This window comes from Malus domestica, chromosome 17 (assembly GCF_042453785.1).
Source record: "Malus domestica chromosome 17, GDT2T_hap1".
Lineage (NCBI taxonomy): Eukaryota > Viridiplantae > Streptophyta > Magnoliopsida > Rosales > Rosaceae > Malus > Malus domestica.
In genome coordinates this window covers 15013916-15032521 of record NC_091677.1, presented here as the reverse complement: position 1 = coordinate 15032521, position 18606 = coordinate 15013916, and the positions used below count along the sequence as shown (strand labels likewise).

The window sequence follows — 18606 nt, the reverse complement described above, 5'->3', positions numbered from 1 at the left end:
CTCTAGGATTAAGAGTCTAAGAATTTTATTGAGATTTTTATTTTATAAACTCTACAAATTACGCATAAACCTTATATGTTATTGGTATTAATATGACTAACTTTGTAGACTGAAACATCATGGAGAGGTTTTTCAAAAAAATATCAGTGCCGTCATCCCCAATTATTGAGAAAAATATGATACTCGGGGACAAGATAGTACAGAATTTAATTTATCAAATCTTCCATCAGATCCTGGTAAGCGAAATTCGAATTTTAGATTAGAATCCTAATATTCGAGATTAAGTACGAAGAGCGTATGTGATAGCTAGTCCTCAACAACCTAAAACCCATAATTTTCCTTACAAGAAATATGGAGACACGCAAAGACGATTCAACCCTGCTTAGTTTGATAATTTTCCTACTTGGTTAGAATATAGTGTAGAAAAATATGTTGCCTTTTGTCTGTGTTGCTACCTTTTTAAACCAAACATTGGAGAACAAGCAGGTGGTGATTTCTTTGTTGGCGAAGGATTTTCTAACTGGAAGAAGAAAGAAAGACTTCTAACTCATATTGGAGGCGTCAATAGTGCACACAATCAAGCATGGAGTAATTTTAAAGCTTTAAGGAGTCAAAAGCAACATATCCAATCTTTTTTCTCTAAAACTCATGATGAAGCTCGAATTCAATATAGAGCTCGGTTGAATGCATCAATCGATTGTTGTCGATTTCTTTTTAGACAAGGGCTTGCATTTCGTGGTAATGATGAATCTGAACATTCAAGCAACCATGGAAACTTTCTTGAGCTTCTACAGTTTCTTGCTGACCACAATGAGGATGTGAAAGCCGTTACTTTGAAAAATGCTTCGAAGAATCACAAATTGACATCACCAAATATTCAAAAAGACATTGTAAATGCTTGTGCAACTGAGACTGTCAAGGCCATTATTAAAGACATTGGCACTTCGTTGTTCTCTATTTTGATTGATGAATCTCGCAACGTATCAACGAAGGAACAAATGGCTATTGTATTGTGTTATGTGGACAAAAATGGGCATGTCGTTGAGCGTTTTATTGGCATGGAGCATGTTACTAGTACCGATGCTCTCTCACTCAATGAAACCATTGATGAGGTATTTTCTAGGCATAAATTAAGCATGTCTAGGTTGCGTGGGCAAGGTTACGATGGGGCCAGCAATATGCAAGGTGAGTTCAATGGTCTTAAAGCTCTTATTATGAAAGAAAGTGGTTGTGCCTATTATATTCATTGTTTTACACATCAACTTCAATTAGCTCTTGTAGCTGTGGCAAAGAAGAACATCCAAATTGAGTCTCCTTTTAGTATAGTTACTATTTTGGTAAATGTTGTTAAAGCTTCATCTAAGTGTTGTGATCTTCTTCGAGAGAAGTAATCTATTGCAGTTATTGAAACACTAAACAGTGGTGAGTTTACAAGTGGGAAAGGCAAAAATCAAGAAACTACTTTGAAACGTGCTGGAGAAAAACGTTGGGGTTCACACTTTGGTACTTTAGTAAGCATAATGACTATGTTTTCATCCATACTTGATGGACTTGAAGTAATAGCAGATGATGGAGTAAGCTCTCAACAAAGATGTGAAGCGAATAATTTATTAGATTCCATGCAATCATTTGATTTTGTGTTTAATCTACACTTGATGAAAGATATACTAGGAATAACCAATGAATTGTCACAAGCATTGCAAAGGAAGGATCAGGATATTGTAAATGCCATGAAGTTGGTTGGAGTTTGTAAGCAAATGTTGGAGATAATGAGGAAAAGTGGTTGGGATTCTTTACTTAGTGAAGTCTCAAAATTTTGTCTTAAACATGATATTGATGTGCCTAATATGGATGATATGTTTCTTTCTCGAAGGCAAGGGCAATGAAAAGCACAAGCAGTCACAAATATGCATCATTATTGTGTTGGGATATTTTATGTTGTTTTGGATTGACAGCTTCAAAAACTAAATAGTCGTGTCAATGAGACCAACACTGAGTTACTTAGTCTGGCATGTTTATGTCCAGCCGACTTCTTCTCTGCTTTTGATAGCCAAAAGCTATTGCATCTTGCCCAGTTTTATCTTAAAGACTTCTCTATGAATGAGTTGGTGATACTTAAGATTCAACTTGAGACTTACACTGTGGATATGCGGTTTAGCATTGAGTTTTCAAGCTTAAAAGAGATTGGAGATCTTTCAATGCAAAAAAACACAACACAAGGTGTATTCGCTAGTTTACTTGCTTGTGACATTAGCACTAACTCTTCCAGTGTTACTACTGCAACCGTTGAAAGAGCATTTTCGACCATGAAAATTCTGAAGAATTGATTGAGAAATTGGATGGGAGATCAATGGATGAATGATAACATGGTTATTTTTATAGAGAGAGATATTTGATGGTATTGGTAATGATGTTGTCATGCAACACTTTCAGAACATGAAAACGCGTCAAGGGATATTGTAAGGGACTATTGTATGAAAAACTTTCTAGATTAATATATAAGTATTGTGTTTAGTAAATTCTTGAGCTTTTTAATTATGACTTTGTTGTTTGAGGATGCCCTCATTCACACAAATCTATGGCCTTCATCTCTGCTCTTGTACCAGTATCATCTACTACATAGAGGTTTGGTGTGGCTACTATTCGTTTTGATGGAGGACATATAGTACGAAACCATAATGAGTGTAAGAAGTTAACCAGCATGTTACTTGTTAGAACATTGATTAACGATTGCTGGTATAGAACATGTAAACATGTAATTGTTTAATGAACTGATTACTTATTACTAACTGTCTTGTTTATGTTGAATGTTCGAAGGATGGGAGAACTTTTTTGTTTCAGTTACCAAAGAAACTGTTCGAAGTTAACGAACCAAGACATTTAAAGTTTGCATTGTTGCTTTCTTGGTGTGCTCACTTTGCATTGAAATGACAAATGCCAAATTTCTTAAGTATCCACTGCTGAGGTACGACCAGCCAGCCGTTTCGCTGTAGGTTTTCATGTTGCATGCCTCCACCATCTAACCCTTATAGAAGGGGTTGCGAGAAGGAGGAAAGGTGCAGATCTGGTTGTAAATTAAAGTAAGCCTTTTGAGGTGGAAAGGTTAAGGGCTAGAAGGTTCAATGGAGGTTTAATAACTCTTGATCTAGCCTATTGTTATTAGGCTTTTTAGTCAAAATGGTCCCTAAAATTTGCATAACTCCTCAATTTGGTCCCTGAGATTTGAAATAGATAGAATTGGTCCCTAAGTTTGTTCACAATCAATCATTTTGGTCATTCCGTGAAAAATCTCCATAAAATAAGAATAAAATGATAAAAAATACCCTCAATTTTGGTCAAATCATTTTGGCCTATTGTTTATTAGATTGAGGGTAATTTTGTCATTTTGGTCCTTACTTAACATAATTTTTCACCCGAGGGCCAAAATGATTAATGGTGGACAATCTCAAATACCACTTCTATTGATTTCATATCTCAGGGATCAAAGTGAGGAGTTATGCAAATCTCAGGGATCATTTTGGCTAAAAAGCCTTGTTATTATGATGTAATAAATAAAAATCCATTCGCTTATTAATAAATTAGTTGTTCTTTATTTATGGGTGACGGGGTTTTATGGGGGACAATACTTGCATTCACTTTGTAGGTGTATTTTCTTGTTCACTTAGAGTATGTTTGTTGGACCAAACTATCTTAGAATTGACTAGCTTTAAGGACTAAGCTGGATTGGCTTAGAATAAACTAAGCTGAACTAATTTAATGAAACATTTGGTGCTATAACGGACTAAGAAGCATGATAATGAGACAACAACATACAGAGACAACCTCCCTACTGAATTTTGCCAACAAAATAATTCATCTCATCATTCAATCGAGTATACGTTAAGAAGTATAATGAATCAACCAATTCTAAAAACAAAGGTGAAAACTTTAATCAAATAAAATTAATAATCACACTAGGGACTATTTGGGTGGATATTTAACATTGGGCTCAAAGCAATTGAAGGCCCAAATGTGCAAAAGGCAAAAAGGAATTGGGTGGGGAAAGGTGGCAGCCCATGATGAATTTAAAAACCATTTCTGGCTACTAATAGGCAACAAGCCTAGGTGAGAAGTGACAAGTGACAGATGGCATCTCACCCTTAGCAAAAAGCACTTTTCAATGGCATGGGTAAGTAATTAACAAAGCAGATGATCACTACAAAAAAAGTAGTCATTACCGACGAAGATTTTTCGAGGGCCCAAAAAAACCGTCGTAAAAAGCACATTTTGCGACCATAAAATATGAGTCGTCGGTAACATGGCATGAAACAAATTTTTATTACCAACGCACATGATGTCCTAGGAAAAAGTCTCAAGTTTCGTCGGAATTGCACTTTTGTTTGGCGGGAAGAATTGGTGACAGTTGTATTAACGACAAGTAAAGTTCTTATCAGAAATAGAATGGTTATTTCCAAAGGTTTACTCATGTGGACGAAATTGATTTAGTATTTTCGAGGGAAAAAAAGTCCTCTCGGTAATGTTTTTATCATTTTGAGGGAAACAAAAGTCCTCTCGGTAATGCTTTTATATTTTCGAGGGTGATTAGTTGTTGTCGGAAGTAATCATATTTTTCAGACAAAATTTTTTCTTTGTCAGAATAAATTTTAAGGCATATGGTTTTGTTGGAATCAATTATTTACTAAAGGTCACATGTGTCGTTTGAATATTCTTGAAATAAGTTTGATGCTTAATTTAAATTCTACAATAAATAGATCATATAACTTAGAATACATATGGAGAAAATTGGACCATTAAATTAAAAATAAAACCATTGAGAAAAAAAGTGTATAACTTAATATAGTATTCTATGATAAAGAAATAATTTGCATGCCTTTGTTAAATCATAACATTTGTCATTGACATTGAACAAAGTATAACCACATCACTTCCGCAACTAAATTTTCAGATAAAAAAAAAACACAATCACAATGAGAGCTTATCCCACAATTTCATCATCTTCGTCATCATTTTGGTTGGCTTGAATACCCCCATGCGCCTCTTCTTCTTGGTATGGCTCATCATCATCATCAACATTAGGCATCTCATAAACATTTCTAGGCTTCGTTTCCACCACGTAACTCCAAGCCTTATTTTTAATCTCTCTCACATAAAAAGCTTGGGTTGCTTGGTTTGCCAGCACAAATGGCTCTTTAGTAGTCAACTTGCGAGTTGTATTAATACTAATTATTCCATAACGATCTATCTTATAACCTGTTCCTTTTCGCACAATGTCATACCACTCACAATTGAACAATACAACTCTATTGCCTTCTGTGTAACGAAGCTCAACCACGTCTTTTAATACTCCATACCAAGACACACTATCAATCTGATTCTCCCCCTTAACCATAACTCCACAATTTTATGTTTTTTTATTCTCATCACGTTGCAATGTATGAAACCTAAACCCACTCATATAGTAACCAGGATAATATTTTACTCGCCTTTCCGGACCGAGAGCCAACGAAAGCATTTTCTTATCAACTTTGTTATCATAGTATAGTTGTTTGATCTGCATATATAGAAAGAAAAATATTGTAGAAACAATATATCTAATAATCAACAGTTTTCACATAAATAGTATACATACCCTCTCATGAAACCAATTTGAAAATTGAAGCCTATGTGACTCCTCCACATTTCTAACACCAGAATGCGTTAGAATATTCTTATGTTCTCTGCGCATATAACAAGGAGTTAGTTAAATTAATTAATATATTAAAATATTGTAATACTAAAAATAAGTAGTAAAAGATCGAATGTTGAAAGTTCGTATGGTAATGAGAGATTTCTTACTGAACAAAAGGTAAACATTCATCACAATTTTGTAGAACATAAAACTTGGCAGCCTCAAGGAGTTCGATACCCATCTCTTCAAGTACACCTTTCCCAAAAGATTTACCTGGTGTTGAAAAAATAGGTAATTGAGATGTATCAGATAACGACCTCCATCATCATTTCTATCCCTTTGATTAAACTTAGTTTCAACTCGATGCAAATAACGAGAGCAAAATGTTATGCATTCATCTCCCAAGTAGCCTTCCGCAATAGATCCTTCTGGACGAGCCTTATTACGAACATAACTTTTTAGTTTATGCAAATACCTAACCAGATAGTAAAAATTGAAATTAGAGAATATAACTTGATATCAAATAAAATGTTATGTAATAATAATATTTGAAAATTGACATTACCTTTCTACAGGATACATCCACCATCGTACAATGGCTGCTCTGCCTCTTTAAACAATTTGTAAAACTTTTCTGCATCTCTATTTGGGTCCTGTGGACAACCTTCTTCTACTAAACCATGCATATCATCATCTTGTTCCATATTGATCACATCATTCTCACTACCATCACTATCACTATCACTGTTGCTTTCATCAGTCTCATCATTCTCATCCTCCCCATGCAAATACCATATAGTATAATTTTTGATAATTCCATTATAAAGAAGATGTTGTTGTACTTCAACCTTAACTTTTTTGTATCTATTACTACACTTGACGCAAGGACATAAAATTTTAGCATCGTCCGGCTGAAGATGGTTGTATGCATAATCAAGAAAAGTTTCAACTCCGTTAAAATAATCTTCGGATGACCTCCCAGATTGCATCCAAGATTTATCGATTGGCATTTTTCCCTGCATGGAACAAAGTTCACACATAGTGTCTAATTGGGGGGACACACACGCGCAAGAACCGAACAGTCTTTATCGAATGCTATAAACGTGTTGCGTTTCTCAGTATTATCGTCAAAATCAGTTAGGTATATAATCACAGTAATAAAAATAAAAAAAAACAATAAACGCCAATATGCTTAAATGCAAATCAACAAAATCCTCTTATTTCGATAATCCAATTCATAACTTGCATGCCAATAAAGAAGAAAAGCAAATAAAGATTCTAAATTCAATCTCACATGGACCTCAATTAGTCATAAACCACATAGAAACAGATTTCAATGGAATAGAAAATACGAAATTCAATCTCAATAATTAAAATTCCACACACACCCAAATGCTAACTCTTAATCTCCCCCCCCCCCCAACCCAAACATATAGAAAAAGTTGAAAGTAATTCAGATATGTACAACCTAACTCCCATATTCCTGCTTCTTAGTCAATCCCTACTAGAATTCTAGATGCATTAGACATTTATAATTGATTATGGAGCCTTCTTTGTCTACCCAACCCCAACCGTACATGGTTTCTTCTCTTCTTTTAGCAAGACTAAGACAACCCCTTCAATTTGACCCAAATAAAAATATAAATCCGAAACACCCCCCAACCCATCCCCACAGACTCCCCCCCCCCCCCCCAACAGACGTGCAAAATCAAAACTATAAATCTGAAAAATAAAGGTTGAAGTCACAATTAATTGGAAAACAGAACAAGCCAATAAATAACATAACAATGGAACGGAATAAAAAATTCAAGAACGTCCAGATGATGGAAGAAATACCTAGAGTACAGACGTCCGACGGAATGGAGGGAGAAAGTCAAGAATGCCCAAACCATAAAACGGAGGAATTGGAGTTCACAAATCCAAGAGTTGTTTATCCCAACTAAAATTATACGTAGGTTTATTTTGGGTATAATTAAGCAGTACTAAAGTGGAGGGATCGTATACATTAATTTGGGTATTAAAATATTACATACACGAAACCGTATTTTCGACAAAAAAAAAACACAAAACCATATTAAAATAGTATTCCTTCAAAACGACAGATTCAACAAACACTTGGAGTTTCTTTTATACTTTCATTAAGTTGAACATAATAATTTGTGGTGTCCACTAGTGCAAATATTTTAAATTGAAGATCGAATTCATTCATCATAGTCTTATAGGGTTGAGGAGTGTATTTGTAAAAAATCATCAAAATCGGAGTTAAGATCACCATTAAATCGTGAGTTTGCGTTTATAACCGTCAAAAGGTCTCGTCTCGTTACCTAATATCTGAATGTCCGTTTTTTGCAATTTTTTACGTATGTGATCTTGAAGCATATAGAAACAAGTTTGACGGTTGGATCGTTGGAACTAGTTTTGTAGAATGTGTATTCCTTCAAAACGACAGATTCAACAAACACTTGGAGTTTATTTTATACTTTCATTAAGTTGAACATAATAATTTGTGGTGTCCACTAGTGCAAATATTTTAAATTGAAGATCGAATTCATTCATCATAGTCTTATAGGGTTGAGGAGTGTATTTGTAAAAAATCATCAAAATCGGAGTTAAGATCACCGTTAAATCGTGAGTTTGTGTTTATAACCGTCAAAAGGTCTCGTCTCGTTACCTAATATCTGAATGTCCGTTTTTTGCAATTTTTTACGTATGTGATCTTGAAGCATATAGAAACAAGTTTGACGGTTGGATCGTTGAAACTAGTTTTGTAGAATGTGTATTCCTTCAAAACGACAGATTCAACAAACACTTGGAGTTTATTTTATACTTTCATTAAGTTGAACATAATAATTTGTGGTGTCCACTAGTGCAAATATTTTAAATTGAAGATCGAATTCATTCATCATAGTCTTATAGGGTTGAGGAGTGTATTTGTAAAAAATCATCAAAATCGGAGTTAAGATCACCGTTAAATCGTGAGTTTGCGTTTATAACCGTCAAAAGGTCTCGTCTCGTTACCTAATATCTGAATGTCCGTTTTTTGCAATTTTTTACGTATGTGATCTTGAAGCATATAGAAACAAGTTTGACGGTTGGATCGTTGAAACTAGTTTTGTAGAATGTGTATTCCTTCAAAACGACATATTCAACAAACACTTGGAGTTTATTTTATACTTTCATTAAGTTGAACATAATAATTTGTGGTGTCCACTAGTGCAAATATTTTAAATTGAAGATCAAATTCATTCAACATACTCTTATAAGGTTGAGGATTGTATTTGTAAAAAATCATCAAAATCGGAGTTAAGATCACTGTTAAATCGTGAGTTTGTGTTTATAACCGTCAAAAGGTCTCGTCTCGTTACCTAATATCTGAATGTCCATTTTTTGCAATTTTTTACGTATGTGATCTTGAAGCATATAGAAACAAGTTTGACGGTTAGATCATTCAAATTAATTTTCCAGACTGCAAATATTAATTTTTGATAATGTTCAGGGTTTTGGCTTTTTTCCTTAAATGAATGGTATGGAACAATATTATTTTATATTTTAAAAAAAATGTTTGTAGAATTTAGTGTTTTGCCAGTTCCCAAAAATAAATTTGGCTTCCCTCTTCTTTTTCCCACAGTTCCTAAACTCTTGTTTTTATGTAAGTTTGACGGTTTGGTTTTTTTTCCAAATTAATCATAAACCACATAGAAACAGATTTCAATGGAATAGAAAATACGAAATTCAATCTCAATAATTAAAATTCCACACACGCCCAAACTCTTGTTTTTATGTAAGTTTGACGGTTTGGTTTTTTTCCAAATTAATTAGGGTTTTGGCATGTCCCTCCCTTTTCTCCCACAATTTCCAAAAAAATTTCCTAAAATTTGTTCCGCCCACAGCCAAAAAAAAAGACGAGGGAAACTACACTCTTGATTAGATTAGGGTTGCATCTATGCCATTATTTATATTAATGCCTCCAACCTTCAAAGGAGGCAACAAAAACTCTCCATAATCAATATTCAAAGTGCACAACCGTGAGCATACAGGTAACCCTAAAGTCATCTTGTTTGTCTAGTTCGTCCAGTTTAGGTTTTGTGACAATGAGTTCTCCTTGTGCCAATTTTAAGTTTAGGGTTTATGTATATATTAAATTTCAATTTTATTCATTTTTCATGGTTGCTGGGATTTTCTAACAATTAGGGTTTATGTATATATTTTGCCTTCTGCCATTGAAACCCTAATTCTAGTCGATTTTATTTTAGCTTTCATGGTTTCGTTTTTTCATTTTTCTATCTTTCGGTACTATTGGCATCTAATTTTCTTGTATTTGTATGATTGATAGATATGGCAAAAAAGGGAAGGAGCCAAAAAAATTCATCAAGCACACGTCGTCTGTCATCTAGACTCTCTTTAAACCAACATGATACCACCACTGAACTACATGACAATGAAATGCAAGAGACCCAACATGCAAATATACAAGGTAATTTTATATGTGGATTTTTAATTTATATGTACAAAAAGAAAAGCTACAATGGGATTTTGTCTTTGCCTAATCAAGTCTGGGTTCTTGGCCATCAGAAATTATTTTTGATTTTGTCTAAACTACATGTCAATTTCACTGGCATGGAAAAGAATAGTATAAGACCCATGGAATCATCCTAGAAATTTTTTTTTTTTGGAAGACATCCATGTTTCTAGCACATTTCCTTACCGTCATTCTTGCATAGTTAAAATTTATTTAACGAACTTTTTTTTTTTATAATCTTAATAGCTTGATCGTAGTGGAATTGAACCTAGCCCGATTGATTGTTTCAAAAAATTCCATGTGAGTAAGCGTAAGAGTGAAGGTGAAGAAACTTGGGCAAGTGAAAAGGCTAAAGAACTTTATGTATGTTATCATAATTTCAATCTTTTTTTTACATGATATTGTGTGTATTACCTATGCTTACATATTACAATTTTATTGAAGGAAAAAATGGACAACAAAAAGAATACTGCTATGGAAGAACAAAATGAAGTAAATGATTGGGTTATATACAAGGAGGTGATTGGTGGCCCAAGTCATGGTCGTCTTCTTGGTGTAGGTGTTGGCTTTAGTACTAAAGATGCATATCCCTCAAATAGCCAAAGTTGTAATAAACGTATGTGCTTAGAACGTGAAGAAAGCCATGAGCAATTGAAGGACCAAGTCCACACTTTAACAGATAAGTTGAATTCTTTGCAAGAATTAGTTGAAAGATTGATGCCAAACAACTCAAATAATTATGCGCGCTCAGGACCATCTGCTTCTATGGTAAATTGTTTTATTTCATTTTTATTGTTTGTCTTACTGTTGAATAATATATTATTTCTTTACTTACTCTCTTTATTGTTTGTTTGACAGGAGAATGTTGAAAGTTGGTCAGATGCTCAACATGAAGATTAGTAGTGCATCATACTTTCATTTTGATATTATCAAATATCTGAACTTGTTAGGTTTTATTCGTGGGATATTGTTCTTTTTGTATTTTTTTCCAATTTAACTATTGTCCATTTTCTTTTTTAAATAATTTTATGAATAATCTTGCTTGGATATTGAGAAATTTAATACAATGGTTTGGTTAATTTATTAGTAACGATTACATACCTATTTTTATCATATTTTAATTTCAATATATAATTTAATTATAAATAGAATAATAGCTTTTTCGATTGTAAATTTCTCTCGTTAATGTGCACATTTCTAACAAAGACGCTCATATAGGAAAAACCCATTTTCAACCAAATATTGGTTATGAAAAAACTTGCGACGACTAAATATGGTCATTAATATTTATTTCCAATGAAGCTTCACCGTCAGAAATATATATTACCGATGAAACTTCACCATTGCAAATATATATATTCGACGAGTCTTCATTGTCGAAAATATATATATTCCCGACGAAGCTTGCCATTGCAAATATGTATTACTGACAAAACTTCACCGTTGGAAGTACATATTTTCGACGATGCTTGATCATAGCAAATATGTTTTTGTGCCTATTTCTGTCAAGCCGTTATGTATTTTCGACAACCTTGTATGGTCGGTAATTGTAATTGCGATGATTGTGTACTCTCGTAAAAAAATATGATTTTGTTGGAAAAAGATTTTTTGACACAATTGTTTGGTTGGAAAAACGTGATCGCAAAAAACATTTGTCGTCACTTGAAAAGTAATTTCGACAACTCTATAAGTATTTGCGACCAAAATTCCATGTCGAAAATAAAATAAGTTTGCCATTTTGAACATTCATTTCCAACATAAAAATAACTATTAACAACGAGTCATGTGTGTCGAAAATGCATTAATTCCAACGGCTGGTCGGAACAAAAGTATTTCCAATGAGACAATTTCCGACGCTCAGCGAGGGCTTTTTCCCGTCGGAAATAAGTATTTGCGACGGCAAAATGCCTTTTCCAACGGTATTTGACCCTCGCTAATGACACTTTGTTTTGTAGTGGATGACTCACCGTGCTTTGGAAGGCATCACCAAAAGGGAAGGCTTGGACGCTCAGGCTAAGAATACAAAAACAGCAAAGGATGCGAGCAAAAAAACTCTATTTCAACCAATCAATCAAGCAACATTCAACTCGGCACTCAACAACAAGAAACCATTATGCTTTAGTTTGTTCACCCCATACCTTTTTCTAGTTGCAGGTCCACCATAGAAAGCTATCTTTTGTCAGTTTTTAGAAGCTCTGCTACCATTCCCTTTGTCGTAGTATAGAATCCCTTTAGTAAACCTTGTTTATACTTTCATTTTCCAAGACTTCAATCTCTGTAAAATACAAGGAGAAGTGTTTGCATCTTTCATAAACGAACCTTGTCTGCTAAGGTTGTAATCTTGCCCGAATCTCCTTTATTTGTACTTCCATAAAGTAGATCTGTTGTTTTTGCATCTTTCATTGGATCCTATGTCATTTTTAACTACTTTCGTATTAGTTTTGTCATTTTTAACTACTTTCGTATTAGTTTCATCCATGATTAATATTGTCAAACTAATAACTCTTGTTTCCTTGTTGTCGGCCTAAACTGATAACTAAGGAAATAACTTGAATTCAATCTTGTAATATTGTATGCCAATCTTGTTGTCTAGCTCGAACATAATTTTGGCACGCCTTATGGGACCCAATCTTGTAATATTGTATGCCAAGACGAAGGAATGATCAGAAATTCAGGTGAAAGGTAGAATTCGGGCAACATGCCTGCCAGAAGCAGACATAACAAATTAACCAGAAGCTTTTCCCTCCCCACTTAGTCCCAGGATCATAGAAAGCTTGACTTCTTCTGAAAAGTCTGAAGGAAAAGTAACTAAAGAAGACTTGCAAGCAACCATGATGCAAGTGCTGAGAAGTATGGAAAAAAATCTCCCTATAAACCAAGGGGAAGGTTAGCAGGCTATGCTCTTTAACAGGTACATTACAGAAAAAGTTGGAGTTAGAATACTCCCCACCAAAGGAATGAGCTGTTAATGAAAGAGGTCTAGTTTTAGATTTGAAGAAAGAACCAACTACCCCCCAGTTCCCCTTACTTGGGAAGAAAAAGAATGAGCAGGCGGGAACTGGTCACCAAGAGGACATTAAAGAAGAGTCACAAGAGTTAGGCTTGACAAACCTTTTTCCACCACCATTAGAGGTTAGGAAGCCAGGCAAGCTAGATGTAATCAAACTTAGCGCATCCAAACCAGGTAAGTGCACCAATACCAGAAGCTTGCTCGTTGATGAAGGAAAACCCCCACCTTATCGACCACCAGCATTGGTTAATAAGGGAAGATGGGAAGATAGTTGGAAATAACCCAATGCAACAAGAGATGCCTTCTCGAGCATGGACCATGGCCTGAAATGGCAGAATTCTTTTTCCTTGAATAACAATATAGACAATCAACAACTTAGGAATGAACTGGCAGAATTAAAGAAGATAATGATACAAAATGCTCAACCTTAAGCTCACCCGATGTTCAAGGTCGCATACCAGAAGCCGTACCCTACATATGTGGATGAGCAAAACCCTTTTCCCCTTAATTTTAAGATGCCCACCTTTCCAACCTTTAGTTGGGAGGATTGTAATGTGTCCTCCAGATACCATATTTTTAAATTTTCAAATTACTATGTGTCTTTTGAGGACAATCCCAACTACAAGTTAAGATTGTTTGGGAACTCTCTAGTGGGATTAGCTTCCTAATGGTACTCTTTGTTACCCTTTCATAAGCAGTTCTATAGAGTGAAGCCTAAGATGACTATTAAGGACTTAGTGGGGGTAAAGCAATATAAGCATGAGTCTACAAAGAATTTTATGATGAGAGTTGTTGCCCAGAAAGCTTTGAGGCTACCTCTGAAAAAGAAGTTATATGATGTACAGTTTAATGAGCTTCGGGAGTTAGTGATTGCAGCTACCAAATATGACAGGTTATTGACAAAAGAACAAGTGAAGCGCTCATCTAAAGCACCCATTTTCTATAAAAATAAAGCACCAATACATCAGTTGGAGTTTGAAGGCTTGGAGATAGAGGAAAGTAAGGATAACTTGGGTGAAGGAATAGAGTTGTGCACTGTAGAGATAACTATTCCTTTCAAACCTTTAACAGTGAAGGGTTTAATTCAACCAATCAAGGATCAGAAGATTGTGATGAATGATGGAGGATTTGTTCATATCAAGCCCCTAAAGTATCAATCATACTCTTTCGACTTAACCAAGGCTACTGAAATCTATTAGGAGCTAGTGAGGGCTCAAGTGATCTTGCTCGTCAACACCAAGAAGATGTATAAACCTAAAGAACTAAGGGGGAAGTATTGCAAGATCCACTACACTTTCAATAATTCCATCACAAATTGTGTGCAATTTAGAGACTAAATTCAAGACTTGATAGTCAAAGGGAAGTTGTTGCAAGAAAATCCCCAAGCCAACATGGTGATTGACACGTACCCTTTCCTAAAGCCCAAATTAATATGATAAACCTCAATTGGGTTAAGATGAGGAAGGGAAAGGCCACCTTGAATATAGGATGACAGAGGAAAGTTACAGTCACGCCCACTGAAGGTAGCAAGCGGTTGCATGCTAAACCTCAAATAGCTGTGATCAATTGAGTTGTTTTATGTAGTAAATACCAATGTGAATGTGAGTTAGAGGTACCAACACCAGGGGTCATTATTGACGAATAATTATTTAAAAGAAAAAAGAAGGAAGAACAAGAAGCCTGCAAAGCTAATTTTCAAGCATCTGAGCCAAAAAAATAGACCTCTAATAATGTGTTTCACAGGTTGGGAGGAGATTCATAACCCAATACTTTGTCTTAGGTGTTCAGGGATTTTGAAGCTTCAGAGGAAGTAGAAGGAAAATATGGGAGGTTACCACGTTGGACAAATGTCCAAGTGCCCCAGTCCACCGATCATGGTAGCACCAGACCAAGGAGAACAAAAAGGACCATAAGCCCAATAACACCAGTTACAAAGGTAAATTCAGCCCAACTAGGCCAAAAATGGTATGTGGTATGCAAAGATGGAAGGCTTGCGAGAGATATAAGGCCATCTATGATAAGAAGGGTTCAGAGGCAACATAAAGCTCATATGAATTCATTGAAAACCACTACCATATCAGAAGCCTCTGAGAACATCAAGTTTGAGAAGATTGTTTCAGGAAGTGAGAAGCAGCCAAGCTAAAGGAGCAAGAATGAGATATAAAAGGTCAACAACATAACTGAATGAGGGGGAGAACATGTTCCTTAAACTTCTCACCCTAGGAAGTACAAGGTGTTAAGAAGAATGCAAGAAAGCATAGTTATGGTACCTACACCAGGTTGGAACCCTGTGCCTATTCATTTTGGAACCATATCTCCTGAGAAAATGGTATATGCACCATCACAAGGGGGCACACCTTTTGGGACTCCAAAGCAACTACTTGATTTTAACATTAGGCCAGCAAAAGAGGAAGAAACACCAAAGTTGATGTTAAATAAAGATGCACAAGCTTGGATGGATCAGTTCATATGCCATATTGGAGAGAAAAAAGAAGGGGGCGTCTGGACCTAGCAACTTTTATGTTAACATGACTTATGTGTTATCATCCATGTTTTGTGCTGAATCAGATCAACCAATTGTGATGCAAGAAGATTATTTATCACAAGAACCAATGACGGCCCCCATAAACCTTAAAGAAACTAGCAGAGAATAATCAAGAGTAGTAATTTTGCCCGACCCCTTGAAAAAAGTGCCCGAGAAGGTTTATAAAGATTGCTTCTTGCTAAGGAGGAATGGGATAGACCTCACATTGTCCCAGCCCGCCATTACCACTGATGACAGACCAGAAGAAAAAGGACCAGGTAGTAGCAGTCAGGTCCTTAATCAAAAGACTGCTAAAGTATAGAAGAGAAATAAGAGAAATCAAGCAATGTTTAACCAAAGAAATGGTAGAACGGGAAGAAGAAACTTCAGGCACCAAAGATAACCAAGAAGAAGGAATTTTTGGAGAAGAATATATAAAAGTTGTTGTACATAGGGCAAAATGTATATATAACTTGGATTGGCCTGCTGATATGCCCGAGGCCCCAAAGTCGATCGAATTTTTGTCTATAGAGCCCGATAAGTCAACACTTGAAGTTCAAGACCCTTTGGAAACCATTAATATAGGGACTGAGGAGGATCCAAGGCCAATACAACTTAGTGACCTTTTGGAACCCGCAAATCGAACAAAATAGTTTATCTTTTGCATGAGTTCAATGATTGTTTTGCATGGCATTATATAGAGATGCCAGGGCTAGATTTTGAGTTGGTAGAATACATAATGCCTATAAAGAAAGTGTACAAGCCGATGAAGCAAGCTCCAAGAAGGATGTCAAAAGAGATAGAAGAGAAAGTTAAGGAAGAAATTGAGAGCAGAAAACTCTCTTTAGTTTGTTCACCCCTTACCTTTTTCTAGTTGCAGGCCCACCATAGAAAGCTATCTTTTGCCAATTTTAAGAAGCTCTACTATCGAATCCCTTTTTAGTAAACCTTGTTTATATTTTCATTTTCCTAGACTTCAATCTCTGTAAAATACAAGGAGAAGTGTCTGCAAGAAAACTAACCTTTGCCCGCCAAGGTTGTAATCTTGCCCGAATCTCATTTATTTGCACTTCCATAAGGTTAATCTGTTGTTTTTGCATCTTTCATTAGATCATATGTCATTTTTAACTACTTTCGTATTAGTTTTATCCATAATTAATCCTGTCAAACTAATAACTCTTGTTTCCTTGTTGTCGGCCTAAACTGATAACTAAGGAAATAACTTGAATGATCTTATTTTCCTTCATAATCGAACATATGGTATTATAAATAAAAAGTTCTTGATCCAAAGGCAAGAAAACAAATTAATACAAACTTAACCTATCTGTGAATAATCCAGATAAACCAAAGGGTCGAAATGACTTGTGGCGCAAGTAAACAATGAACTAAAAAACCAATAAAACAATCATAAAAAGAACAGTGGCACGCTCAAACTGATATTAGCTTTGATTGTGAACCTCAAATCCTAACAAAGGCCCCACAAATGCACCATTCAAACTAATAACAAACTTTTATTGGTGAAGACCAAGCACCAAACTTTGCCCAACAGGCAAGACAAAGGGAGTTATGCAAGGGACAAATCTAGCCCGAACAGCAGTATAGGGACATGTTGCAGAACAGTCAGTGAGGAATATCATCTAAATAAAGTCTCTAATTGTGTGATTAACAAATTTTTATTGCATAACCTAACAATTCTATCATTTGACAAAAAAAAAAATGGACAGAACAATTAACAACCTAACACGTATTAAATACTGGTGTGGTGTGCCCCACTTTCGTTTTATGTGCCCCAGTATCTCATTTAGCCAATTATTTTATACACACATATTTGACATTTCACTTTTCTTTTAAATTCACTATGAATTTCATAAGATGTTTGAAATTTCATTTATAACCTCAAATTCGCCAAATTACTATATATATATATATATATATATATATATATATATATATATATATTAAATTTATTTAAATCTGCTTAGTCCAGCTAGGCCCCAGCCTTGCCGTCCGACTAGCGTTTAGCGTCTTTTAAAACCTTGATTTTTGGACAATAAAGATCCGTTAATCACAATTAGATAAACAAAAAGGTGCACCCATGAGGTGAACTCAAATATTGTTAATAATTTGGAATTGCAATGGAAGAGAGCTTTGACAAAGGGTATATGGTAGTTGCAGTGTTTGAAATTTCTTCAATATTGTCGATATTTTCATGGATATATACGAAAAATCAGAAGAAAAAAATATATGAAAAGGGGTTGAAGTCTAAACTTCACCTCATATAGGAGAAACTCTTCAGTTTAGGCTAAAATTGACAGATTTCATCGATATTTCCAACACATCGCTTAAATATCAAGGAAACTTTTATATTTCGTCCAAACCAGTGTTTGACATTTCCAAAAGTTTCATTTTAAATTTTCATTATTTCCATCGAAAGCAACTGATATCGGTATCGATTTTCAATATATCCATCAATATTTCAACAAATTTGTATATCGATATTTTTATGCAGACCAATATTTTAAACACTAGGTAGATGACACAAGAGTGAGAAATATCCCATGGCCTTAAATCACTTTCTTCATATGGATGGTCAATTTAAATTCAATGATCCGAATACAAGGCCTAGCAATTTCTGACACGAACAATTAACCCGACGCGACACAAAATTAACAGGTTTTCGGGTTGACACAATAACGAATTAGGTCGTTATCAGGTAACCTGATAAACACCTGTTAAAATAACGGGTCAGTCAGGTACACACGTGGGTAGCCTGTTACACGATAAGAAAAATATTAATTTAATAATTAAGTATAAATATATATATATATATATATATATATATATATATATATATCTATATATATTAAATTTAGAAAATTGATGAC

General features: G+C 34.8%; 1 long non-coding RNA gene across 1 annotated transcript; it reads left to right on the top strand.

Moving 5' to 3' along the window:
• The first annotated feature begins 10535 nt into the window (after positions 1-10535).
• On the top strand, positions 10536-11277 carry LOC139193288 (uncharacterized). The gene is made up of 2 exons (XR_011577680.1): positions 10536-10955; positions 11046-11277. It is a non-coding gene; the product is annotated as an uncharacterized lncRNA (long non-coding RNA).
• Positions 11278-18606: the final 7329 nt, after the last annotated feature.